The sequence below is a fragment of the Plectropomus leopardus genome, chromosome 21, assembly GCF_026936395.1.
Source record: "Plectropomus leopardus strain MGB_pleo_1.0 chromosome 21, ASM2693639v1, whole genome shotgun sequence".
Classification (NCBI taxonomy): domain Eukaryota; kingdom Metazoa; phylum Chordata; class Actinopteri; order Perciformes; family Serranidae; genus Plectropomus; species Plectropomus leopardus.
In genome coordinates this window covers 20,169,052-20,196,131 of record NC_142196.1, presented here as the reverse complement: position 1 = coordinate 20,196,131, position 27,080 = coordinate 20,169,052, and the positions used below count along the sequence as shown (strand labels likewise).

General features: G+C 39.6%; 1 long non-coding RNA gene across 2 annotated transcripts in view; it reads right to left on the bottom strand.

Moving 5' to 3' along the window:
• The window catches only part of LOC148186059 (uncharacterized), a 56,363-nt gene extending 30,533 nt beyond the window's left edge, over nt 1-25,830 (bottom strand). For both annotated transcript variants that reach the window (XR_015775391.1, XR_015775392.1), the window contains exons 1-3: nt 25,618-25,830; nt 25,012-25,334; nt 2,722-2,888 (exon numbers count right to left, since the gene is read on the bottom strand). This is a non-coding gene — a long non-coding RNA (uncharacterized LOC148186059). The remainder of the gene's footprint in view (nt 1-2,721; nt 2,889-25,011; nt 25,335-25,617) is intronic.
• Between the last annotated feature and the right edge of the window lie 1,250 nt (nt 25,831-27,080).

Sequence of the window (27,080 nt, the reverse complement as noted above, 5' to 3'; positions counted from 1 at the left end):
GAAGGGTGCCTTCTATCTACGTGTAATCACATCTGCAGACGCGAAAAACTGGAAATCCATATTTGAGTGCCAGGTGAGTGGAAATTGGGTATTTCTCACACTGCTTTCTATTATCTGCTGTTTGCAGCCAAAGAAAAAGGAGGCAGGTGAGAAAGGAGTGACTGAGGGGTTTAAAGGCTTAAATCCTGAATGAATGACTCGTCCATAAAAATTCATAATGATATTAAGGGTTTATTCGGAATTTAAATATTCAAAAGTGCTCATGTTTTTATCGAGAGACGAGGCAAAGAAAATTAAAATAAACCGTCGTCTTTTGTTATTCACCAGATATAACTAGTCGTTACTGTACGGTACAGATTCACAGAAAGCATCAAGCTCACTTAAAAGGGATAATTCACCTTTTGTCTACCAGCTTTGTATCAAAACAATGTGGGTCGAATGTGTAGATTAAGTGTGGTAAACTTTCTAGCCAGTGCCTAGATATCCCTCCTACCCCACCAGCAAAATTGCTCCAAATGTCATAAATTATGTCATTTTGAGGAGTTTCGCTGTCTCTTGGGGTTGTTGCTTGAACTACAGGCTGTACTTTTGCATTTTTATATCGCCTGTCTCCAGCCAAACGGTAAAACTAACTAGTGCTAATCAAAAATAAACCAAGACGTTACTGCACTGCCTATATCTTACCTAAATTGTTTTTAGAAACATGTCTTAATGCCCCATTTTGCCGAAATGACAAGTTTGTGTAAAGCAAGTAAGTGCCACACTGCTTCCTGCAAAGTGTAAACGGAGACCGACAAAACGGAGATTAGTAAAACAAAGCAGCACCGATCAAATATAAACCAAGATTTCTTAACTGCATTGCCTACTTCTCACTTTAAATGTTTTCAGAAACATGTTTGGCTTTCCGTTTAACTGTAAACGAGATGGCCGCCATTGTTTCACACAGACAAGTTACATCACCCACCAGCAGGTGCAAAGCATTCTGGTAGTTGTAGGTTTTGTTACTCCAAAAGTATTTGCATCTTTCTGCTGCAGAAACAGCCTAGTTTTATATCACAGCCCCTTTTGACCGCCACGGGGAAACCACAGATTGGTTTGTTGCATGTGTGTGCAGTTTAGCAGCACACGCAGAGGATGTATGCACTGACAGCAATGATCAAACTTCTGCTTCAATCCAATGTGATTAAACACAAACCCTATCTCAAACAATACATTCATGCAGGAGCCACAAACCATATTCTGAATCATGGTCCAACATCATGGACAACAAACAGAGGAATGGCATCAACAAGAAATTAACATGAATATATATGAATCACATGCATGCATGTCTGTCTTTGCAATCATTTTGACAACTTGGGTTTGATTCTGTTCAGGAGCTGAGGGAAGTAGCTATTATCCTAAAAAAAAATCATTATCTCCGCCAGGCATAAGCCTAAAGGGGATTATGTGCTTGGTCCTGTGTTTGTGTGTGTGTGAGCATGCACACCTGTTTGTCCGCAGCTCATCATTTTTAATTGCTGTAAAATCTGTTTTAGTGACTGTTTTAAACCGCCATTGACCGATGACCAATGTATGTGCAGCTTATCATCAAAAATAACATATTGCAAAAGCAAAGAGCAAAAGGTATTTCCAGAAACCATCTCAGCTAAAAACAACCAGCCTTATCATCTGTTGCAGGCCACATTTTAGCCTTTGTTGTGGTTAAAAAACTAACATCATAAGAAATCTGGTTTCATTTTGAACATCTGCAAATTAATTACATAGCTGATATGTTATGATCCCCTTAAGTTAGGCACAATACGGCAATCTTGACTGTGCAGGAGTCTGGAGAAACAATTCCAGCAGGTGCAGCTGCGCCATATGCATTGTCTATAGTGGTTATGATCAAGTGTGGCGGCCACGCTGCAGCAGTAATGCGGCCACCTGCCAGAGACCTCTACTTAGAGCACCTTTCTAGTTCACTTTCATTTCCAGTTTCTCCATTTCCAGCGAGAGTTCAATCAATGAAAAATCATACTTTTTTGATAGTGTTAAGATAGAAGAGGACACATTGTAAAAGAAACAGTAGTAAAACATGTAACACGGGTTCCTACCCATTGCATGCATTTTAACCGCTTGTCCATCAGCACACTCTAGCTAAAACTCTGGAAATTATGAAAACAAGAAGAGTAAAAATTTGTCACCAGTGTACTCAAATCTGTGAATAACAGTAAAGTAATGATGCACAAGTGATCTAGGATATTGCATTTGATGTATTGATGAATCCTTGAATTTTAATATTGTGCATAGTATAATTGTGATAGCACTTAAGTCCATACCATTCTCTAAACATGCATTTGAAGTCCCCCAGCTGTTTACTCTATATATAATATATTACAATTAGCATTAGTTGTACTTAATACATATATCTGCACTGCCTACTGTAACTTCAGCACATGTTCATACTGTCCATATTTAGCATATTCATATATTATTATTCATATTGCCTCATTACATATGTACATTTCTCTGCACTTTACTGCTTTTATTTTGTTCTCTCAGTGCTCTAAATTACTGGAACAAGCAGATACAGAGTGATTCTGTATGTGTGATATAGTTGGACAGTGTGGGACAAATAGACAATATTGGGAACATCAGGGCTTTTCCCTCACAGAGGCCTCTGTGGCTTAAAAAGGATCAATTGACGACTGAGGCCAAGTCTGAGCTTTGCCCCCTTACCTCTCTGCCTTTCACTGTTACCACGTCGACGTCATGGAATGTGTGATGTCATCGCCAGAGCACACACGCAGCACATGCTCTCACCTGGTTTCCGCAGCAACCAAACCACAGCAGTTTCCTCCCTGTGCATGTCGCAAGACGTGTTCAGTGAAAGGCCCCGTGTATACCTAGAAAACGTGAAAATCAAAAAGGCAAGTTAGATGTGTGTGCACTGTGATGGACAACAATAGCTCTCTTGCTGGTTTTGTCTTTTTTTTTTTCCTCACACCAGCATGTCCTGTATGACTCATAACAGCTGAAGTTTTAACACCTTTCACTAACAGCTTGTTCATACATCAAAGGATCAGTTTGTGACACTGTTTTGGTTGCACTTGTAAACATAAAAACCAAGACAACAAACGTAAAAAAAACCAAAAAACTCAATGCATTTAATTTTAAAGCTCTCAAGCTTCACGTGTCCAACAACTCACTCAGAGATAAGAAATACAAAAATAAAAAGGCAGTAAAGAAGCACCTCTGTGACTAATGCTAAACATAAAATGCACTGTTAGCAGAATAAAATGAAGTTCCCAAGTAAAGCACACACTGTAATCAAACACTACAAAATACTACAAAACAACAGACCTCTAGATTTCTGGTAATCCTTCAGCGGGGTTGTAGGCAGAATTTTAAAAATTCTGACAATATGGGTCCTAAACGCTTGTAAATATAATTATCTAAACCGGTACTATTTCACAAAATAAACTTCTAGTTTATACATATTACAGTTTATTCTTGTGTTTTCTATCTTTCATTTGTGTATTAAATCCATACTTTAGAAGTTACAGTGAGGGTGTAGCAGTTGTGCATCACTGGGTTAAAGGCAACGCTTTCAATCCTGTGTGGGTGCAAGCCAAAACAAAGTTGAGTTGAGAATGCAAACTTTGATCTTATATTTTACAAGATTAGCATCAAAAAGCAGAACTTCTCTATGCTTTTTCATGTAAATATGCGAGAGATAAGCTTGGTTATGTATGATGCGTATGATATGTATAACTGAGGTTCCACACAGGAAATGTTGGATTTGAATATCACAACATAAGAGCTTATTGTAGCCAACGTATGTAATCATCAATGATAATGGTGTTTACCACAGACATTTCAGAAATGAACGATTTTGCAAAATTGGATTTTCAAAGCAAAAAGAAAATTTGAGCAACAGGGAGGACGACCTCAGCCCTAACCAATCTATGATAACTGCGGGACAAAGAAGTGTTTTCAAAACTAACTTTAGGAAAAAAACACTTTATTAGGTTTAATCTGGATTACTGACCCCAAGGGACGCTATTGGTCCTAAATGTTCCTTTTTTGAGAAGTATTTTTTTTTGGCTAGTATAAAAAATTGACTTACAACTAGGTTTATGGCTTTATGTTTGTTTATTTCCAAGAACATTTATTAAAAAGTTAATTAAGTTCATATCTTTGCAAAAAAATCTATGCATGGAAACAAAAAGAAGGTGGTGCCTAATATATTATATTATATTTTTCTGTGTTAATTTTAATAATCTATCATAATGTTAAACCAAACAATAAATAAAAACACATAAAAGAACAAATACCAAATACAACTGTAAAAATAATGCACATCGCTACGGTGATGTCAACCACTGGGTTTTGAAGTTGATTTCCACACTTGATGTCTGACGAAAAATGAAATTTCCTCCAAATATTAAGGACATCACCTCAGTGTCTTTATAGGGAGCTACAGCACATATGAATATTGAATGTTAAACTCAGCTATGCCAAAAGATTTGCTTGATCATGGTATTTCAACAGCACATTCTTGAGCTTGTAGAGATTTAAAATTTTGTGGGATATTTCTTTTGCAGAGAGTTAAAGTAAGGCATTGATCTCACTCTCAAGTCTGCATGGTGGATATGAGGCTGCAGCTAATTAGCTTAGCTTAGCTCCTGAAACCGTCCAGGATGTAAACGTCCAAAAACTTTGTTGTCTGAAAGTTTCTGTTTTTTTTACAGGCTAAACTACAGAGGTATAACTTATTAATTAGTGAGTTTTAGAGAGGCTGATGGGGATTTTGTTGTGTTTGTGTTTCATTTTTGTGCTAAACTAAGCTAACCAACTGTTGTAGATTCAGTAGCTTTGTATTTACCCTACAAATATGAGAGTGGTATCAATGTTCTCATCTAACTCTTGCCGAGTATTTCCCAAAATGTCAAACAGTTCCATTAACCAACTTTTCCAGGTGCACCACACAAAATAATCCTAAATTTACTGTGTAAATGTGAACAGCAGCTGCAGACTCGGGCTTAATTACGTGTTCCAGTGGATGGCACAAAGTGCCACAGGTGACTTTTCTGTTAGAAAAGACTAAACAGGAGCTTCATTTTCAAAGTGTGTTTGCCCCCCATCTGTCCTGCGCCCGCAGACAGGATAAAAGGCTGCACAGACTTTCTGCTCCACAATTAAACAATCAGACAAAAGACAACGTTCGGTCGACTTTAGCCAACTCTGTTGTGCACATTGTGTACGGACACAAACACGCAGAGAAATAGTGTACAGCGTGTAACCACTTAACAGGCTCAGACTGACAAACAGCTGGTAATGGCAGTTAATCAAGAACCTTTTCTTTCTCTGGCGGTTGACAGACCACACGGTTTGACTTCTAATAACACAGACGCACATTATGCATCACACACACACACACGAGCACGCACACGCTCACTACACACGGCCTGCTCGGCGCAGCGCCAGGCCTTATGTGTAACTGGCATGACTGGTTATCTCCATGGCAACGGGAATGTTGGCCCTGGCAAGTGCCAAGAGAGCAGCTGGTAGGTAGTGGCAGATTAGTCTCCAAACAGATTTACAGCCAGTCAAGTACTGCATGCCCTTTGAACAGAGGAAGAAATTATAAAGAAGCCATTAGAGTGAAGGAACACAAAGACGGGATTGTAGAGCGACTGAGTGAGTCCGCTGATGGAGAGGAGGAGAAACCTTTTTCTGCTCGCTCTGCCAGCTCGCTGGAGGTGTCGAGTGCAAGTGAGGAGCTTGTAGCTCTAAAGTGAATGATCAAAAAGAAGCTCCAGCTTCCTGAGAAATAATACAAGGCAGTTTACTTCGTCTCCTGCTGTGATTCAGTACTATGAGGTCTTAGGGAGGAATGAATTTCAATTGATTATATGACGTTATGACTCAATCCTCTTTTACATAGTGACATCTTACATATACATCAGGATAAAAGACCACCTGCAGTCAGAATCCAGATAGTAACAATTTGGATTTTGATTTTTTTCTGTCAGTAAATGCTAGATTCCTGATTTTTATTCAAAAACTAAGGTGTTTTTGGTTAACTGACTTTACACAGTGGTGAAAGAATACTCAGATATTTACCATGCAGTAAAAATACTCAAATCTGACTTACAGCTATAACTGATAACTTTTTGCAATATTTGCTATAACTTTCACTATATTCTCAAAGAAGTACACGAGACAGCTAATCTGATCAATCATCACTCATAAAATATGAGTCAAGATTGTGCACTGCCTATTTCTACTCATTCAAAGTGGTGGTGGTACTGTAATCTCAACAAATGCACATGATGATGATGCTGCATGTGGTTATGCACATGGCAACCAATGCGAGGACGTCAACAAAAGCACATGCAGGCACGGATGGTTAGGATTAGGCAACAAGGCACCTGGTAAAGTATAGATAAAAAAACATCATGGGAAGCAAACACTGGACTCCTGCATGAAAGTCCGGGATTTATTCAATCCATCCACCAATACTCCTGCCATCCTATATGGATCTTTGATGTCCTTATATTATAAAACAAACAGATTTTTCACATTAAATGTTTTTAAGAACATATTTTAGAGTACTGTTTGGTTTAAAATGACATAGTTTGTGACAACGCTGGCAACAATGTTGGATACCATCAAGAAAGTACCAAGCACCAAGCTGCTAAACAGCGCAGCTGTTAAATAGACTGGAGGACAAACTACAATATTTCCTTCTAAAATGTAGTGGAGTGAAAGTATAGCATATATAGGAAACATACTGTGAGATCTGATTTGTTTACACTGAAAATCAGCAGATTCTCTTACTGGTGGCTGCTGTCCATCATTAACAAGATTGATCAGTGTTACCCAGTCGTAACTTTAGTCACAAATATGTAAATTAACACCAACATACTCACAGTGACAGAATGAGTGCTCCACTGAGAAGGTGAGTCTGATTGGAAGTGATGATAAAGAATATTTATTGATGCTTTTTTGGGAGGCACTATGTAGCATCAGGTGTCAAAGATTTATTCGAAATGAAGTTCGGGATGACTGCAGAGGACTGCAGAGAATCGCTGCTGACATATTTCAGCTGTGTGTGTCTCACCCTTCTCTGGTACAAAGTTTGAAACAGATGTTTCTTGTCAGTCCAGACTGTATACACTTAAATCACAGTTTGAGTGCAACTTTTATCATTCAATCACATCAGGATGCTTTAAATATCAGCTTGAGGTTCATAAACATCATATTTTTGTCAAGGGACTGTTCATTAGTGATGTATTTTTTTTTTTTAGCACAGGGGAGGGACTTTATTTTGGTTTTGGGGAGAGACATACAGCTTTAAATGGTCGCATTTTTATGCATTTTAACAGCGACAGTTTAACGACAGCGAGTTTAAAAGACATGTTTTCTGTAAAAACTGCTAAAATTAAACAATTTATTTTAGCTAAAAACTGTAAAAAACAGAAATTATCACTGGATTTTTAAGTTTCTGGCAGTCTTGGAGCATATCACACACTGAACATGAATCATGATCAAAATCTAACCAAATCTGAGCTTAAATGGGATATTTTATCGTCTTTTTATTCTATATGTCTCTTTTAAAATTTCACAAAAAATAGACTGTTTGCACAAACCAGATCCTGTGAGAAACATCCAATTTTTTGTTCCTGCATGTGTAACTGCACTTTTTTCGACTCTTGGATTTCCCTTTTGATTTTAAACTTTTAACTTCCTACCATCAAAGGGTATGTTTTTAAAATTTAATAACATCCACACTGCCAAGTTACCAATATTATCACGGCTGGCTCCTGCTGCCAATGTTGTGTACAGATTATTTGGGAAAACAGTAATTATGCACATGTTGCTGATGCCAGCTGTGTGCACGCTGTGACGCATGTGTGGTATTAAATTTTGCTGGTTTTGTGTGATAGACACAATAACGAGGGCTGCCATGCACCCATATTCTGCTGACATGCACACATCTTGTGTGATGATGCGATTTACAGGGAGGATTTACATTTCGCTAACGATATTAGCTGTATGTATGTATTAACTCTCATTCCTGTGCTGTTTGCTCATTGCAAAATATGGTCATTTATGGTAAAAGAAGGGTCATGCATTTGCTTCCTGTCACTCAGGAAAGCTAATGGAAAAATGTTTGTAGCTTTGCTGAGGGTCAAGATAAACAAACAAACAAAAAAACGACAACTAGATTTGCAGCAAAGCAGTTGCACACCTCTGCGCACCAGTCAAGTTGCACTTACAGTTCACATCCATGTCAGTAAAAAACACGAATGCTTCACACAAATCTTTCCCCCGTCAGCACATAAGATCTATCCAATCAGCACAGTTTCAAGGAGGAAACCTAAGATTAGTGTCACCAATTCAGTATCTGACCAAATGTCTCCCCGTCTGTCCCTCAGATATGATGCTCAAATAATGGCTAGAAAAATGTTTTGCAGAACATTATGACGTCACAGTGAGGTTAACCTTGTACCTTTTGGGATATGAAATGTCAGCCCTTTATAATTAGAGATATTTGTGTGAAATTTTAGCATATGAATTCTTGAGTAACGGCCAAAAACATATTTTGTGAGGTCGGAGTGACCTTGACCTTTGACCAACAGCTTATAATCAGTTCATTCTTTAGTCCAAGTGGAGGTTTGCATCAAATTTAAGGAAACTTTCCCAAGTCCATATTCAGATGTTGTGTTCATGAGAATGAGATGGACACCAGGTCACAGTGACCATGACCTTTGACCACCAAAGTCCAGTCAGTTTATCAATGAGTCCAAGTGAATATTTTGGCAAATTTGATCAAATTCCCTCAAGAAGTTAGTGAGATATGGCGTTCACAAGAATGAGACAGACGAGGTCACAGTAACCTTGACCTTTGACATATGACCACCAAAATTGAAAAATCACTTGCAAGAATGGGATGGACAGATGGATGTACGGACGTACAGACAACCCAAAAATGTAGTTCCTCCAGCCATTGCTATTACTGGCGTGAAGGCATAAAAAACACAGAGAACTGTCCCTAATGTGAAAAAAGACATAGCTAGTGAGTAGCATTTTCAGGCTAAATATGGACATACAGCATGATTTCATAAAATCTTTGACATGACAGTGAGAAAATAAAGTTTAAAATGACAGGTGAAGCTACATGCTTTAGACTGATGTCAAGCCCATGTTGTTAAACCGAACAAAACTAACTTTTTGCGATAATTCAATGCAGCTGTTGTCTTCATCCTCAGCTCAAACTTGTGAAACTTGTTATTTGTTTGCTGTGTTTATTAATACATAATTCAAAATGCAAGCCAGTGCAGCATGTAATAATGCTACAATGAGCTATGCACGCCTTCCTGTTTTAATATACTTTTGCATACACAATTGTTTTTATGACTTTTCAGAAAATGCCAAAACACATTTCTCATTCTGGCATCAGGTGATTTAAATTCAAAGTGAGTCTGTTTCTGAAGAGCTGGTGTCCATTAAAATGTTTTATGTCTTCTGCTGTCACGATTTACCGACTTTTATTGCGGCATCACAAAAAAGTGAAGCATACGAGACACAGACATCGTTTTGAGTATTGCTGCTTTGAGTGCTAATGAAATCCTTACAGGTGCTGAGGAGAAGGACAGCAGCAGATGTTTCAGGCTTCTGACACCAATATTAGATACAACCAACACCTCCTTAAACATAACTTTCTGTTTACTGCCAGCAGACAGTTAGGAAACACATCAGTCAGACACATTACTCTAATTTCGCCCCCTCCTTTTACCATTAAAAATAAACAGACAAATAAAAGGAGTGGCGGAACATTTATTTAATTGTGAATTATCATTTTGAATTATGATAAATATCACACCTTACAATAACAGTTTCTTCTTCCTCACGCTGCAGAAACATCCATTACCAGTCAGGGTGAGACTGATGATTACATTGATTCAGTTTGACTTGCTGCAGTATTCCCAATCCAGTCTGACTCAGGAATATCTGTCCTCGCTAACAAGCCTCCCCCTTTTTGCAGAGCTCATCATGTTAACACCTCGCTGCACGCTCCAGCAGCTCTGAACAGATAAAAGGGAGCATAACCAACAATGAAGGTGGTGATTAGCACCGGGTGTAAGTCTGTATTTAACAGTCGGAGCCTATTTGTGCCCGTTTTTTTAAAGCTTGTGAGGAAATGAGTGTGTGTCAGTGGGTGCTCGGCTGGTAAGAGGTCAGAAACACCTCACTGCAGGCACCTCAAACTTCCAAATGTACCTGACATTAGCTCCATTATCTCGATGTAAACATGACAATACCGGTGACCTCATGTCAGCTTATCAAAGATAATCACCTCTAAGATGAGAAGCTACATGCAGAAGAAAATAGTTAAGGAGTGAGCAGGATTTGAGCCCCCCAGATGAACAATTAGGAACAAGTCCAGGCATGTCGGGTGAGCGCCCCACTGCCATCCCATCAGTGGGTGAGCATGAAGTGCAGCATGAATCCACAGACTGTTGGGAGTTTGCACTCTTTCTACAGACCAGCAGCTGCCTCGTGCAGCTGTCCAGGGATGCAGCTTGTGAAAGATCCAACAGAAATGGTCCAGACAACACACCACGAAATCAGAACAGGTGACTAAAGATGGCCACTGAAAAGAGGCTCGCTGCACAGATTTATTCAGGAGTCCAGTAGCTGGAAGTATGCTGTGCTTCCAAATGACAAATGATTTCTTATGAAGTAAAACAGGATCCATGGATGGATCACTGAATCTGTGTACCGAGCACAGACCAAGTGGTCCAAAGGGTCAGGGAGCCCTTGGGCCAGAGCCTTCTTTTGAAGGGTTAACATTTCTTTTTGGAAGAAAAAAGGTTAACTAGCATTGCTGTAACCCTAAGCCAAACATTAATGACTACAAAGACGTGACAAGGACACGCAAAATACAGAAAAAGGCACACAAATTTGCCACAAAGAGATGCAAAATGATCACAAAGACACACTAAAGGCACACAAAGAAGCACCAAACAACTACAAAGACACACTCAACATTCATAGAGACACAAAAAAACATTAAGAGGTGCAAAATGACTACAAAGACACACAAAATAGCCACAAAGAGATGCCAAACGATTCCAAAGACACACTAAACTACCACAGAGAAATTCAGAACGACAAAGACACAAAAAACAACCATGAACAGATGCAAAATGACTAAAAACAGCCACCAATTTACACCAAAGACACACCAAACTACCGACTACAAAGACACAAAACTGCAACAATTACACAGAATCAACTACAAAGACACAGATAACAACCAAAACAACATGCAAAACGACTCGAAATATCAAAATTGCGTGTCTCATACAGTCTGGGGGACTTGCTCCTGTGTAGGAGAAGTGGGGGGCTCATTGTCTCATAATCCATCAGTGACAGGACGGACAATCAAACCATTTATTTCATAAGTCACACTCCACTGTCCTTTACATACTGAGTGTCAATGAGAACTTTTAAAATAAAACTTTAACAACATGGAAACGAACGCGCAAAAGGAGCCAGTGTCTCTTAAAACCATCTTATGTAATTCTGTAGCTTGTAAGTTGGCTCGGTGCCTCAAACCTAATGAAAGAGCTTACACAGTTCTGTCTTCATATGAAAAAGTGCTAAGTCCACATATTAGGGCCTTTAACTTGTCCTAAATCTCAGAGGAGCAGGAACAATGGCGTTTGATTTTAAATGCATAGAGAGGATATTAGTTAGAGATAAGAGGTGCTTCTTTATCTTACAGTTTCCAAAGTGGGCTGTATGTGAGGAGGGCTGACATACAGATAAAATGAGCACGGGTTGACCCTCACGTGGACTTCACACACACAGGTAAAAGCAGAAGTTATGAAGTTACAGTGTGTCATTTCATGAAATATTTCTCCTTGAGAAAGAACTAATGATAGCCTTACACAAATTGACTTTTCTAGCGTCTTCACTGTCGCAGACAATTTTCCAGTATTGGAATAAAATCATAAAGTTTGCTTATGTTTCTGAGTGCTCCCGTAATTTTGATATTTGGTGTGTGATGGTCAAAAAACTCCACCTGAGCTGTCCTGAATATTGCTTTACTGCTTATTTCTACTTTTTTTAGGTTTCTTGTTGATCAGGGTTTTTTTGTCTTTGTTCAAGCAAAAAACGTCTCCAAAATTGATTTTCTAAGTCTTAAATAAAGGTTTAAATCTGGATTATATAATTACTCAATAAAAAAAACCTGACTGTGTACTTCCCAAAGTGCAAAACTATTCCTTTAACAGCTCTAAAATGCGTTTCTCCAGCAAAACTGAGTCACTGCTTGTTTTGAATCGTAAAAAGCCATAATGGTGTTGTTGTTTTTATATGATCTGACACACTGATTCCATTATTTCACGCCACATGTTGAATTTTATGAAAGAAATGTGCTCTTTTTGAGACTCTTGGGTGACAAACATAAAGGAGGATTGTCATTTTTTGTGCAAAGTTTTTTTCAAAGGGGAAAGTGGAGAGGAAAATCAGAACCACATTTCTTTAAACATGGGAAAAATGAATCAAAATGGGTAGTTTTTTGTAATATTTTCCATCCAGGCTACCTGCATTGTGAGAGGCAGAATTTCCATACACTGTAATTATATATTCATATGAATATGAGTGTGGTTTGTTCTGAAGTGGGAGAAAAGTGAAAAAGTACAGGCCTCTTGGTCTCTGCTGCAGTGGTTAATGGATAAACAAAGGACTACATTCTCCACTCTCTTCCTCCTTGTCTTTTTTTAGATGCCTTTCTTTCTTTTTAATGTCTCCTTGCCTTTGCCTTTGACATGGGTTTAAACCGAGCCATATCATTAGGGAGTCAAGAGCATCTCTGTTGTGCCTGTGAGGTTTCCCCTCTCGGTTATATAATGATCTTCCCGTAGGCCTCTTCTGGTGTTGGCGGTGCTCCCTGCCTGCTAACCCGGCCCAGCTTTGGCCCGGCTCCAGTCCAAACAGAACCCACTTTGTCCTCGACTCTGTTTTTGGCACCAGCTGTTCGTGCACGACTCCAGCAGCTGACTCCTTTGTTTTACTTACAGTCGGCTTTTTCTTCTTACATCACCTTCTTTTTCTTTTTTTTTGTCCTCCTCTAAGTTTGATCTGTTTTTCAGGCCTCTCTGTTCCCTCTGTTTCTCTTTTTGTCTCATTTCTATTGACATTTTTTCCAGCTCTCGCCTCAAGCCCCTCTCCCCCCCACTGTCTGCAGAAGAGGCTGTTAGTGCTGTGATGTATGAGGGCAGCTGACGCCCACCTGCTTCCCAGCAGTCCGTCTGGAGGGTGTTTCTAAGCTCCACCATCGGCTATTGGCTATTCACGCAGCTCTACGGATGAATCAATACCAACTGCCACACCTGTCGCAGCTCCTGGTAAACACTAGCCACGCTCGCCGCAGTTAAACCATTAGTAAAAATGACTAATGATGATATAATTATATTTCCCCAACACTGCCAACAATGTGTCATGATTGGTTATTCTTTTACAACTTCATGATAGCCCACTAAAGCTGGATTAAGCCGTATTTTATGGAGGAAGGACGTCAGTGTCATTAGCGATGATTTACAGCCCCAGTAAGTGCTTTGAAATAGTAAAATTCATAAAGGGAGGAAATTGGCTTAATAATTGAGAGCCTCAGAGAGGCGATTCTCCAATAATCTCTCCCCTGCCGTCGGAACAATTTTCCTCCTTGCTATCTCAGTTTTGCACAGGTAAGAGGAATGCAGGTGACCTTCTGCTCGATGGGAAAAAATGACAGATGAGTTGTCCTAATAATGCCCCCGATGAAATGGTTTTATTGTTTCTGCAGCCAGTAAAGGGGAAGCCTTTAGTCTCCAGAGAAAGTCGTCTAATATCTGCGAAAGTCTCACTGTGGAGAATCAATTAAATTGTTGAAGAGCTCTTTTGCGGAGAACAATGGGAAATTAGAGTCGGCTCTTCAGAAGCTGTCAGCACTTGATTCCGTTTTTATCTCAGACAGAAGACGCTCAAGGAAACAGGACAACACTGAGGTCAGATGTCAGCCCCATCATGACTCTATTATTGCCTCTGTACGTGTCTCAGCATCTCTCACTCTCTGTGTAATTGAGCTGAAGGATATTGATTTGATGTCCAGGCTAATTGTGTGTCGGGGCTGGATAGCTGTGTAACGTGACAGCTTTACGCGCCGTTGATGTATAAAGTTTGAATTTCTATGTAGTGCATCTGTCAGATCAGGGTGTAAGCGTGGCTGCAGCCCTCTATCTACAACGGCTCAATGTGCTGCATTGATTTGTGCTGCAGGCGTCTCTCCTCAGCACGCTATAAATCTTGACTGATATCTGCTTCATGCATGTTTTATGCAGACAACACTGCTATTTACTGTGAGGCATTTTGAGAATTTACAGATGGCTTTGGTTTGAATATCGTACAACTGAGTGGCTCTTACATGCAGAACATTATAAACTCTCAACTGCGATGGAAAATACCTGTTGCTGATTGGCTGTCACGTGGCTTTAAAAGTTGCTTAGTTGTTTTTTTAGAGAGTTGCTTCAATGAAACTTGCACAGATGATTCATCTTGTTATTGACTGGCTGAAGGGGCACCTGCATGATTTATGTTAAACAGTGTAATGCATGTATTATTTTTTCGTTCTGCATCGAAGACGATCTATTATGAATGCATTAGTGGACTTGTGGATGCATTAATCTTGCATTGGCCTTTATGATATGTTGGTTTGTTATAGAGGGTCTTCCCATGTGTAGGCTGGTTCTGACTGTACAAGTTTAAGGTCTTTACCTCCCCAGGCAAATAGATATTTAGTCATGCTTTAGCCAGCGGCATGGCTGTAGGTCAACCTTGCTCCAGAGTGAAATGTCAACAACTATTGAATGGATTGGCATAAAATTTGGAACATAAATCCATGTTTCCCAGAGTCTGAATCCTGCTGAATTCGTTGATCTCTAGTATTTTCACCTACCAAAACCAGAAGGTCAGAGTTTTCAATTTAACATGACATAGTGTTAGTAAAGTGCCTCGACTATTGGATGGATTGCCATTGGATAAGGTACAGACATCAAAAATTTAATTTTCCAATATATTTATTAATGTACTTTTACCTGCAAAACTAATAACTTTCAAATCGTTATATAATAATTTTTATCTGCATAATATGTAATATTCATATATACATAATCTCAGCTCTGGGTTTGTCGGACCCTTCCACTCCCACCCTATAGGGACCTTTGTGCTTCGTATATTATGTCTGGCAGGGTTTCTACAAATGAGAACAGGCTGAATATTGGATAGGCTGCCATGAAATTTTGTTCAGACGCTCATAGTCAGCAGAGGATTTATTCTACTGAATTTGGTGATCCACTAACTTTTTATTTCACAGTTAATGAGCAACTGTTCACATGCTAACATGCAAAACGCACAGTGAATATGGAAAAAAGACTTCTGCACTTACCATATTTATAATTATGTGCCGTGACAAAGCATCAAATAATGTTGCTGTTGTTTCAAATTGCGAATTGAACTATTTATTTTCAATTACTTTGCTTTGTCTAACAGGATGCCTGTGTTTGATAATGCTGCTGTGCGTAAATTTGTTTTGCTTTTTCCTTTATTAACTTTCTCTGTGTTGCTACATTTGATATCGATTCCTGCCCCTGTTCTCTCTGCATCCACACTTCTTATTGACAACTGTGCTATGACGGCTTTCCATCACTCCCGTCCTGCTGCCACATTATGCAATTTCTTTTGTTTCAGAGTCTGCTTAGCAGTTTCTCTGTTTGTGCAGGGCACACTGTGAAATGACCAAACACACACACACACACACACACACACACACACACACACACACACACACACACACAAAAACAACACGCCTCGAAACATTTCGTCTGTGCAGGAAGGACGGAGGCCACTTATCAGTCAGTGAGATTACAGTGAAAAGGAAACTCAAACACCAACACCCTGTGCTTTATGGAGACACATTTATTACCAAGATGTTCCACTAATGGCTACCTCTGTCCCTTTCTGTCTGTTTGAACGTCTCCGCCTCTGCCTCTCCTTGTCTCACTCAGCAGCACTACTTAGAGAGTGATGAGGAAATGGCTTCTTCCTGATGCACCTTGACAGGATGAGGGAAAGTGTATAAACGTGTGGTTAGTGTGTGTGTGAGTGAGTGTGTATTCCACAAAAGTCTGCACTCAGCTGCCTGTGGGGAGAATTTGCTGTGTAATTACAGAGGAGAGAGCAAGAGATAGGGACAAAATAGAAAGTGTGTGTGAAGCTGAGAGGAATGTGCTGATTAATGGGAGATCGAAGGCAGCGTCCCTAAGCAGCCCGCCTCATTACCGTTTTAGTCTGACCCGACACTGCCTTCATTAGGCCTTAAAACAGCCTGTTAAAATACTGCCCGTGTGTGGTATCCTCATTAAAGCTACAGATGATAACCAAACAAAGGCCAGATTCCCCTTTGTCAGTCCAGACCGCTGTGCTTCAGCCAAAATAAAAAGAGACTGCTTTGTCTCTGGGCTGTGAAAATGAGTTGTCGTTGTTTTTTTTGTTTTTTTTTAATTTCATAACTGAAGTTTGGTTGGGAAAAGAGGGCAGTATTGCTGAAATTACAAATAAAAAACTTTTCTCAGTTAACTCTGGTGCAGTGGTTCCAACCCTTTTTTATTTTTACAAATTAAAAGAGATATAAGCTTTGTTTTACAATTACAAAGAATCAGAAATATGTGAAAGGTGAAATGGGGGTGAATGATAACTGATTTGTATTAAAAAAAACTTTAAAACATCATCGTGTAGTAAATTCAACACTGGTGCTTTCTCTTTCACCTGTAAAACCATCTCAATAGATTTATGGGAAGACTTTCAGAGTGATTAGACTTCTGAAGAGTTCAATGAGGTTATAAAAAAACAGAGAAGAAGAGTGGCGTTTCAGCATTGTCAGCGATGATTTAACAGCGGCATCACAGCACCTACGTGCTCTGCTTAGTCATGACTTCAACACCCATCACAGACACTTACTGGATGTTTTGAATTCAGTGAAAGTGATTGAGGTGTAATTTTGGCTGAAGATGATTGTAATAAATCAGTAGGAAATTCCTGCTGAGGTCCGTCTGTGCATCACGAAGGAACATATTTGTGATGGTATAGAAAATTACAAGGTCAGTGTGGGCTTTCTCAATAAAAGTGGGAATATTTCTGCTGCAGTTTTGAATAAAAGAGGTCTAAAGGCAATCTAAAGTTTTTTGTATTTGCTTTAGTCTTAAGTAAGAGAAGGTCATGCCCTCTTTAGTTTTAAAACTTTGTGACCTCTATTATCACTCCTTGTATGACGTCAAAAAAGCTAAAACTAAGACAGGCAGGTAAAAAAAGTCTGCTCTTTCACTGTGAGACACTTTGTCTGAAATCATCATCTCAGTCCCTTAAAAATCTGCGACTGTGCCGCCCTTTGTGCCGCCGTCAGGTCATATCGACCATTTGATCAATCGTGCTTGCGGGTGCTGTCTGGAGGATACATCGCCGTGGTAACAGAGTCGGCCATGCTGGACAGTAGAAGGGAAAGAGTGACTCATCACGCTCAATAAAACAAAGAGCAAACAACAAGTGCGTCAGGGACGGATGTACTGCAGCTATAAATGTCAAAAGCATCATTTCCCAGGGAGCGAGGCGGTCGGATCACAACAGAGCTCTCCAGGCGGGATGTTATGACAGAGAATATGTTACAGCCGGCTGACCTCATGATCATTTTCCATACCTGAAAAAAAACGTATATTGACGTGACAAGAGGGAGATGGAGAAACGATTTTATTAACCAAAAGCCTGTTTTAACTTATGACAACACATTAAGTCCCCAGTATTGTCAGGATTTATACCTAGACAATTTGTGGGGTGAGACTAACTTCTCGACCCTTGAAAACAATCTCACAACACTTAGTAGCTGTTGTGGAGCTTTTTATCACATCACACCAACTTCCTCAGCAGAGGACAAAACTGTCAGCAGTTTAGTTGAACTGAGGGTAATGTAGTTTTACAGAAACAAAAGTAACTTGGAGCAGGTGCTACACCAAACATGGGTGACGAGTAAAAAGTCAAAAGATGGCTTGCACATTGCACGGCTCCAGTTATCACTTATTTTATGCAAAAAAGTGACGTTTCAAGCAAAACCTCACATCAGATGAAGACCAGAATTACACTGCGAGACGTCATCTTAAATGTGAACAGTCATGTGACCAATCACGTGAAGATGCATTACAATAAATAAACACAAATAATAATGTAGGTACCAGGAATTAACAGGAAAGAAACTTCCACTGAAGTCTAGATACATTGTTTTATACATGAATTTCTTTAGTTTACTTATCTTTATCACTCTTTTATGTGTTACCTGTCTTTTGTTGTGAAACAATTTATTGTGTTTGATCTAGAAAGGTGCTGCATAATTAAACTTTCATTTTTTACCTCTAAACCTTTAGAGGTTTAGAAAGTCAGAAATGTTAACACAAGCTCATTTTTTCAAAAACTAAATTGCGTCATTTCCTGGAAGCTGCCCACAGTCAACCTCACACTTAAGTTTCGTTATCAGGGAAATTTACAGTTTTAAGGATGCACTGAGAATTAAAATTCAGTCTTTTTGAAAACAGTGAAAGTGCCTGTGGGAGGTTGCTGCACGTGGGTGGAAAAAATCCCTTGTTTGTTTTGAAAAACAGGATGTTTTAAGAATCAAATGCTATTATAGTGTGTCAAAAGTGAGGAAAACCATAAACAATGCCTATTCCAAGAGACTGTTGTTTAATTCAAAGGAAACAAGCAAAGCGCATGTGTTTGGATGTGCTGCCTGTTTGATTGTCTGTTTGTCAAACTGTTGCAACTGCTTTAAACAGACTGCACTGTATTTGGAAAAAGAGTGAAAGTACATCACTGCAGTGGCTTTTAAAACCCCAATTCATTTCATGACTGCAGCTCTATTACTTGTAGGGTTACTGTTAGTGGTAGACCTGCCCTAACTTTTTCATCTCTGATTGCTGGAATGCATAAAATATTACAATATTATCTGAATTCCTGTTCTTATTTTGATACTTAGGATGCTGATGAGCAGCATATTAATTAAATTCAACATAACTTTATTTATTTGGAGCAACTGTATGCATCTTGAGATACACACACAGTATAGGAAAAAAACAAAGAAAACAATCACAAAGCTAAACCTTTATGCATTTTATTGCTGGAAAGATGGTATTTTTAAAAAAAATTGGCTGACTGTGCAGTTGATAGATGCAGTTATTTTTAAATTGGTGCTACATGACAGAGAAACAAAGGAACGAAGGCTGTGGTATTTGCTTTTGCTTAAGAGGTAGAAAACCTACAACTACCAGAATGCACTGTGCCGCACCTGACCAATTAACGCATTCTTGGCTGTTTTTCCACAGGAAATGATATGGTGACCGACAACCAATCTTAATTCACAGTAAAACAGTAAATTGAAATATGTTTTTGAAAACATTTCTGGCGAGAAATGAAGAAATGGGCGACACAGTTACAGAATCATGTTATATTTGGTCAGAGCTGCCTAGTTGCCTCAGTATTTTCAGCCTCGGTTTTTACCACTCAGGAAACAGAAATGTGCTTTTTTTTTTTTTTTACATCAAAGTAACAGCATCCAGGAGCATGAACACGTGACGCAGAAGGATACCTAAAACGTCGTCTGACAGAGCGGCACCGCGTGATGAGTTGGGATGAGAGCATGTTTGGTATGATTGAAATTTGGTCTGAGTTTGAGAAAGCGAGAGGGGCATCTTTGTGTCTATATGGTGGCGGGCGTATGAAAATGTGGAAAAACTACAATATTTAGTTCGAGCAACAGTGGAAAGCGTCATGCAGTGGATTTGAGCTGAGAGTTGAGCAGGGAGATCTGGGCTCTTTCTGATCAATAATTTCGCCCAATTATATTCTAAATATTCTACTTTTCCTGCAGGCTGATTACTTATTATTACATGTACACGATGCAAAGTTAACTACATACTTTGTCAGGAGCAGCAGTGTGAGTTATGGATGTGTCTATTTTGGGGTAAGGGTGGGAGGGGGACATTGCTATCTGTTGTCAGGTCTCCCACTTGTTGATGACTAAAAGTACATAATGAGGACACTCATGTAAACTGCCTGCTGATGAATAATATTATGTTCTGTGTTTAAACACAAGCATGAGTGCGAGAGTTTGGTTTCTCTTTTTTTGGTTTTGGTAGATAGAGGGAGCTACTCTCCTGTAGTTACTGACTCTCAACCTCTGACAGCAGGGTGACATTTCATAAAACAGCCTCTTCTCATTGAGGGTCAGTGTGTGTCCCAGGCACAGTTTCCATCCTTTCACCGTAATATGCAGCTCTATCAGTGAAAAATATCTTTTTTTTTTAACATCATTAATTTCACACTGTATTGGTTTTAGGATGAATCATTTTATCCCAGCTCCTACGCTGACCTTCCTCCTGTTCCATTTTTAATGAGAGGAGATTGGACGGTCAGCTCTTCTGCGTCCTTTCCTGTTTCTACAAGTATTGGGCTTTATTTGATTTGAGGACAGTTCAAACGAATGCTCCGTACTCCGAATGGCCATCTGCTCTAACCTTGTTTCATCGACCATAAACAGGCCGGCTCCATCAGAGAAAAAAAAAGTCTTGGCCAAATATTTGCTGCTCTTCGACCCCATTTGGTTTAGTGTGTTCTCTGTTTGCATTTCAATGACCCACGGTCAGTGTCAGAACGATGGCACGTGTGTCCCTGACGAGCTGTCTCCTGATAAGACGCCAGCAGAAGAGAAAAGGGACCAAGGCCTTGTGGGATAAGAGCAGGGTGAAGGATGGAGCAAACGCAGGCCGGCTGCTGGTTCACACACACATATTACGCACACATACACACTCCAGCTCTGGTATCAATCTCCTCACACACATCACACACCCTGCCGCACTGCCAACAGCTCTCTGATAGCTGCTGAAGTCTTCTTGTCTTGTGTTTCCTACCTCTAACAGCTCGTGTAATATCCGCACTGAAGTGTCAGGAAAAAAGCATCGGGGAGCAATTGTTATTCATTGCTTTATTATCTGAACGGCACTTGTCAATGAAGTAACACCTCCCACCGCGCGCCTACTCCGTCAAGCATGCCTTTAATCCCCAAGCCTCCTAATTATTGCTCATGCAAATCACAGATCAGAGCTCACCAAATATTTTTCTGTGAAAGCGGGAGAAAAGAAAGAGTGTGGGTGTGAGAGGATGCAAGAGTGCGCCTGTGCATGCACGGGTGTGTAAGTGTGAGGCATCTCTTTTTTTTTTTTTTTTTTGAATTGCAGCAGATTTGGAATTAGCTGAGGAGGACGGGATTGTGCGGATTAGGCGTAGAGATTTTACCAAATGCAGACTCCCTATGTGTAATTCATTTTGGCGTCCTTGAAATTGCTACTGTGAGAAATTCAGCAGCTGCAACAGCAGCACTCAGAGTCCTCAAATAGGCAGAATCCAGCCCCCCTACCACCACCCACAACACCCACACCGCCACCACTCCCACGTTTCTCTGAAGCGCGATTGCTTGAAAGCCGTTGGGGGTGTGAATGTAGTGGTTTGGGTTTTTGTGAATTTTTGCAGCTCCTAAAAATGTTTGAGCCCTTTGTGGAGAATGGTTGACATATCTCACAGTTTGATGCCTCTTAATATGTGCACCCCTAATCCTGTGAGAGTGTGTTAAAGGGCTGGTCTGCACAAATCACTAAAAAACATACACTCCCACTAAAATTTGGTGATAAGTAATACTTCATACCTTCCTAAAATTGCGGTATATGATGGTATAAGTCTGCGATGCTAGCCCCTCACCCCCAATGCCGTGTGCGCGACTTACCCTTAGCTTTTCAGACTAATAAATCCACAATAGAAACCAACAAAAAAAAGCCATATGTGGTCCAGACAGGGACTTGAACCAGCAACCCTCCGCCTCCCAAGTCCCAAGTCCCGACTGCCGCCCCTCACAAAGTTAAAAAAATGACAACTAAATTGCTACCACGAACCGCAACGTCCCCACTTTGCGTGCAGCTGGGGACCTTTATTGCATGTCAATCCCCACCTCTCTCTCCTCTCATTTCCTGCTCTCCACTGTCAATATCCAATAAAGAAAAGTTTTTCTTCCCAGAAACAATAACTTGGTAACCCTCAATGATCCACACACCTGCATTCATCTGGAACCATTTTCTACCAAAGACCCAGATTATCTCAAGTAACCAGGACACTGTTTTTGGTCTTTTATTATCATTTTCAAAACTTGGGAAGCACCACAAACACAGTAAAATTCACGTCTTTGCCATTAACAATCTCCACCGGCATCTGAAATTTTCAGACAAAAATACAAAGCAGATAAAGCTGACAAATCGTAGTTTTCATGTTTTTATGTGCTATGTCCGTAGCTGCTGCAGCCGACGTGCACCTCCAGTCACTAATACCCTCAAAACGTTGTAACCTCTTATCACAGAAGTCTTCTTAAAGGGAATTTTGAAAAATGTGCTTATCAACTTTTTTATGGAGTTAGATGAGAAGACAATAATTCAGTGCTGTCATAAAGACATGTTTTCTAAAAATGTCAAACTATTCCTTTAAGAAGAATATTTGGGTGAACTGACCCTTTAAAGGGCTGTTGGACCCCATAAGTCTGTGTGTCTTCAGAGTGCATATGAGAGCGCCAGAAGCAGCATCTGAATTATAGAAGACAGTGTGCAACATAAAGGTTAGCAGCACAGGCAGCACTGATACACAGCGCAGGGAGTCAGGTGTTCATAAAACTCTAACACGCACTCATAAAACATCATTGCACTGCAGTTGCAAGATAAACACTGTTATGCTCCCTGCCAAAGCCACTTAGTGAAAAATTACAGCTTTTTTCTCTCTCTCCTGAAACAGCATCAGAGAACGACGCTGCCACTGTTACATCTTTAAAAACACATAGATGGATGATGAAGTGCAGCATTTCATCAAGCGTAACTCGTCGGCAACATGGCCTCCACCACCGCACCTGTGAGGGGGGATCATAAAGTTCCCAGCTGCTTCCATCTATTCAATAAAAATAAAGCTGAGAACAAAGCGTCTCCACCTGTGTGATGTGTAAATTCAGAGCTACCTGTCATGTTTCTCTCTATCCGCTGTGGCTCTGCGGGCCGGCGAGCCCTCAGAGGTCCACTCCAAGTTTACTCAACCCATTACAGCATACAGCGTACAGTAAGAGGATTATATCACCAATCCCCTGATGTCACTGTAAAGCCACAGAGGCCTTAGCTCAGGGTGAGCCCTCCTCTGCAGCCCCTCCTCACCCTCCACTGTCAGTGTGGCAATCAGTTCACAGGTTCAAACTATTTCCCCCTCAGGCCGCCGATGACAGGAGCGCCTGCACATGCTCAGATGCATTCTTTGGCTGTTTGAGTGGCAGAACAACTGATGCACAGGAAACAAAGAGCCATATGTTGTGAGCAAAGGTGCCATTTAAAGCCATCAAACCATTTGTTCTTTCAGAAGGAGGTGCTCCTGGATAAGGTCATTTTGTAACAACCACCAACCACAAGTCGAAGTTCACAAACCAAAATTTAGCCGCTATGATTGTTTTCTTCCCAAATTATGATGCAAAATCTGCTCTATGCCACAGCCTCTCATGCAGAGGAAGATACAGAAGATAGGAAATGACTGCAAGAGTTATTTTAAAGCTTGAGGGTATACTACGCCAAAATTGTTGTTTACTGTCTGTAAACACAATCACCAGCGACAGTGAAAACGAATGCCTGACAAACTTTGAACGAGCTTTGTTCAAATTTCACCTCGCTATATTTTAGGGCCGTCAGCATTAACACATTAATCGCAATGTGGTCTGTACATTACGCTTTTTTAAAAATTGCGTTAATTGGACAAATGCAAAATTAGAGAATCGAAAAGATGCGGTTAACAATACAATTAATCATAATAAACTATTAAAATTCTGCAATTTGTGTTTTTTTTCTGCATCATTTAAAGGCAAACGAAATGTCCCGAAAACTATATTTATAATAATAACTATTACTAACCTATCTATATGTTTAGATTTTCAGTTTTTTCACTTTTTTTAAATTATAAATTTTTTAATGCTCCTGTGTCCTGTAGAGCAGGCACCTCATATACAAAGACACAGTCCTTACTGCAGCCCTTTGCTGCATGCCACCGCCTCTCTCTTCTCCCCCTTTCCTAAAAACCTAAAAAAAAAATCTTAAAAAGAAAATACATGTATATATGGGGAAAAACTGGTGTACCAAGAGGAAGTTTTAGCAACATGTCAACACACACAAAGCCCCAGCTGACAGAGAGCACCAGCAGCCTCACACAGTACAGTCACATTACGGATCGCTGCAGAACAGTTGTACAAAGACCCAGAGCTGCAGGACAGAGAGAAGGCTCAGTGCAAATGCTTAAACAGTACGTACATTAACAATGTGTCAGACGAGTGGCTATCTTTGCATACACAACATGAATGAATGCAAGCCGCTGCCATCAGTAAGTAGAGTTCAAAGTGCAAAGCAAAATGCTTAAAGCTATTGTTTGTACCAGCCTCCATCAACCTGCTGACCTCTGATGCTAAATCCTAGAAATACACAAGCATTTTAGCACCAACCATATTGCCATTTTATTCTCACAAGTTCCCTTTTAAGCAGCTGTGTACTCAAATTTATGGTCAAATTCATCTTATGTTTAATGTGTTTTATGGTGTTTTTTTATGTTAAAGCCACAGGCTGTAGCATTGTGCCAAAGACAAATTTCCCTCTGGGACAGTAAAGTTTACTGTACGCTACTAAAAGAGCCAATAACATCCAATAATATCAAATCCAACACTGCCTAACCCTCATTACAATTATGTTACAATTCAGAACTTCCTAAAGGAAAACACACATAACAGGCCTCAGCTCAGAGCGGAAACAAACAGTGACTTACCTGCAGCTACAGGGCCTCCACATGGTCTTCTGGGGCTGAGTTTAAGAGGTTAAGTTGTGTGACCATAATCCAAATTAGTTCTCTTTCAAATCAATATGGATGCTGTCAGGCCTGTCAATATATTCAATCCACATCCCATAAAACTGCTGCTGAATCAGGTGATCTCCTGCCTCTGCCAGTGGCTGCGACTGTGACCAGTTTTTGTTGAGTGGCTGGTTCCTCCAGGAGTGACAGATCCGATGGTGTCCGTGCACCAAAAACAGTCAAAAAACCCAGAAGTCCTCTTGTCCGTAGATTTAGTGACAATGCACAGACAGGTGAAACTAAAACATACAAAAAGTATAATCAACACTGTGCGTGATTTAAACATGTAAGTTACAGACATAAACGATATTAACATCCAAGCTGAATTTTTAATATGAATTAAATCACATGGGGTGTTTTTTTTTCTGTTTATGAGTTTATGATTTATTTACCTTTCAGTCAAAAGTTTTATTTGGACTTTTACAATCCTACCACCACAGTAGTCATTATTGTGGTAGCTAATTTTGCAGATTTCCTGCATCAGAGTTCACAGATCTTATGAATGCATCAATCAATACATACCCAATGTGCAACCAAACATGTTTGCAGATGTTGCAGGATTAGCTAAGACACATTCAAACAGCAGCTGTTTGAGTCACACTCACTCACTTCCTGATTAGTGGTCACGTGACATAACTTCCTGGCACTGACGTCATGTTATTCTTAAAGTGACCACAACAAAATACAAAAAGAAGGAAACAAACAAAACAACACATAAACGTTACTTCAGAAAACAGACACATTACATCACATTAGTTTATTTTATTTCACAAAATGTAAACAACACATTAAAAAAACAAAAAAATAAAAAAAATTGCAAGAATGAAAGAAAAAAAGAAAATGCATTTCAAAATAAAAGATTTGTGCTGGAAATTACCTGTTCTTCAAAATTAGTTTATTAAGTTGTTTTTTGTTTTTTTTTGACAAACTTAACTCAATATAAAGTCACCTGCGGTCCATTCAGAATGGAGTCGCTACCCACCAGTTGTAAACCACAGCTGTAGACACCGGTGGCAGCGGGTGGAGCCTGCTCGCCAACATTAAACAACCTCCAAAATTTTCACATCCAGGCCCATCTGTAGTTCTGCAGCTGCCATAACAGATGTTTCCAAACCTGACAATCGAGATTCACCCAAAGGGTCTCAAGATAAATCTGAGGGGTCATGCGATGACAGTCAGGATAAGAAGACAGAAAAACACAGAAAAGTAATGGAAAATATTTCCTAGTAAGGTGCTGGCTCGCAGGCAGACATCAAAGAAAGAACAGGAAAACTGCACACTCATAACTCATTTACTTCACTGACTTATGAAGATTGACGTTTCAGCAAGCGTCGGGATTCTTTAGTGAGACACGGGGGCGTGCTCAGGGTCTGGCCCTAGCCACAGGTCTTTTTAAAAATATTTAATATAATTATGAGCTCATACATCCAATGAATTCCCTTCACTTTCACGTGGCATACACACATATACAGTGTTGCCAACCTGGCAACTTTCCCACTGGATTTAGTGAGAAAGTTGCAAGTTGTGAATTATAGACCTTTATAGGAAAAGCAGGGAATGTATATAACCTCTATTAATAATATGTGCCCCCCATAAATGTTAAAATCAAGCCTTTGTCCATGCTACATCCTCAATTTAAATTAAATAGACAACATAACATAACAATGAAAATTCTTTGAGTGTCAACAAAAACTGAACATTATACTCTTCCTACATGCAGAATTTGTGGCAGATATGTTGTATTGGATGCATTAAAATTGGATAGTGTTAAAATGGAGGCAAGAGGGTGTTTAAATATATCAAAAAATATTAAGAAAAAGAAAAGTCAGACTTCTTCATAGGTTTTAGAACATCTTAAAAAACAAAAGCAAACATTGACCAAAGTGCTTTACAAAAAAATTCAAATAAATCAAATAAAAACAGTAAAAAATAACAGAATATAAGTAAGTTAATAAAGGCATACAATGTCTTCATAAAATCACAAC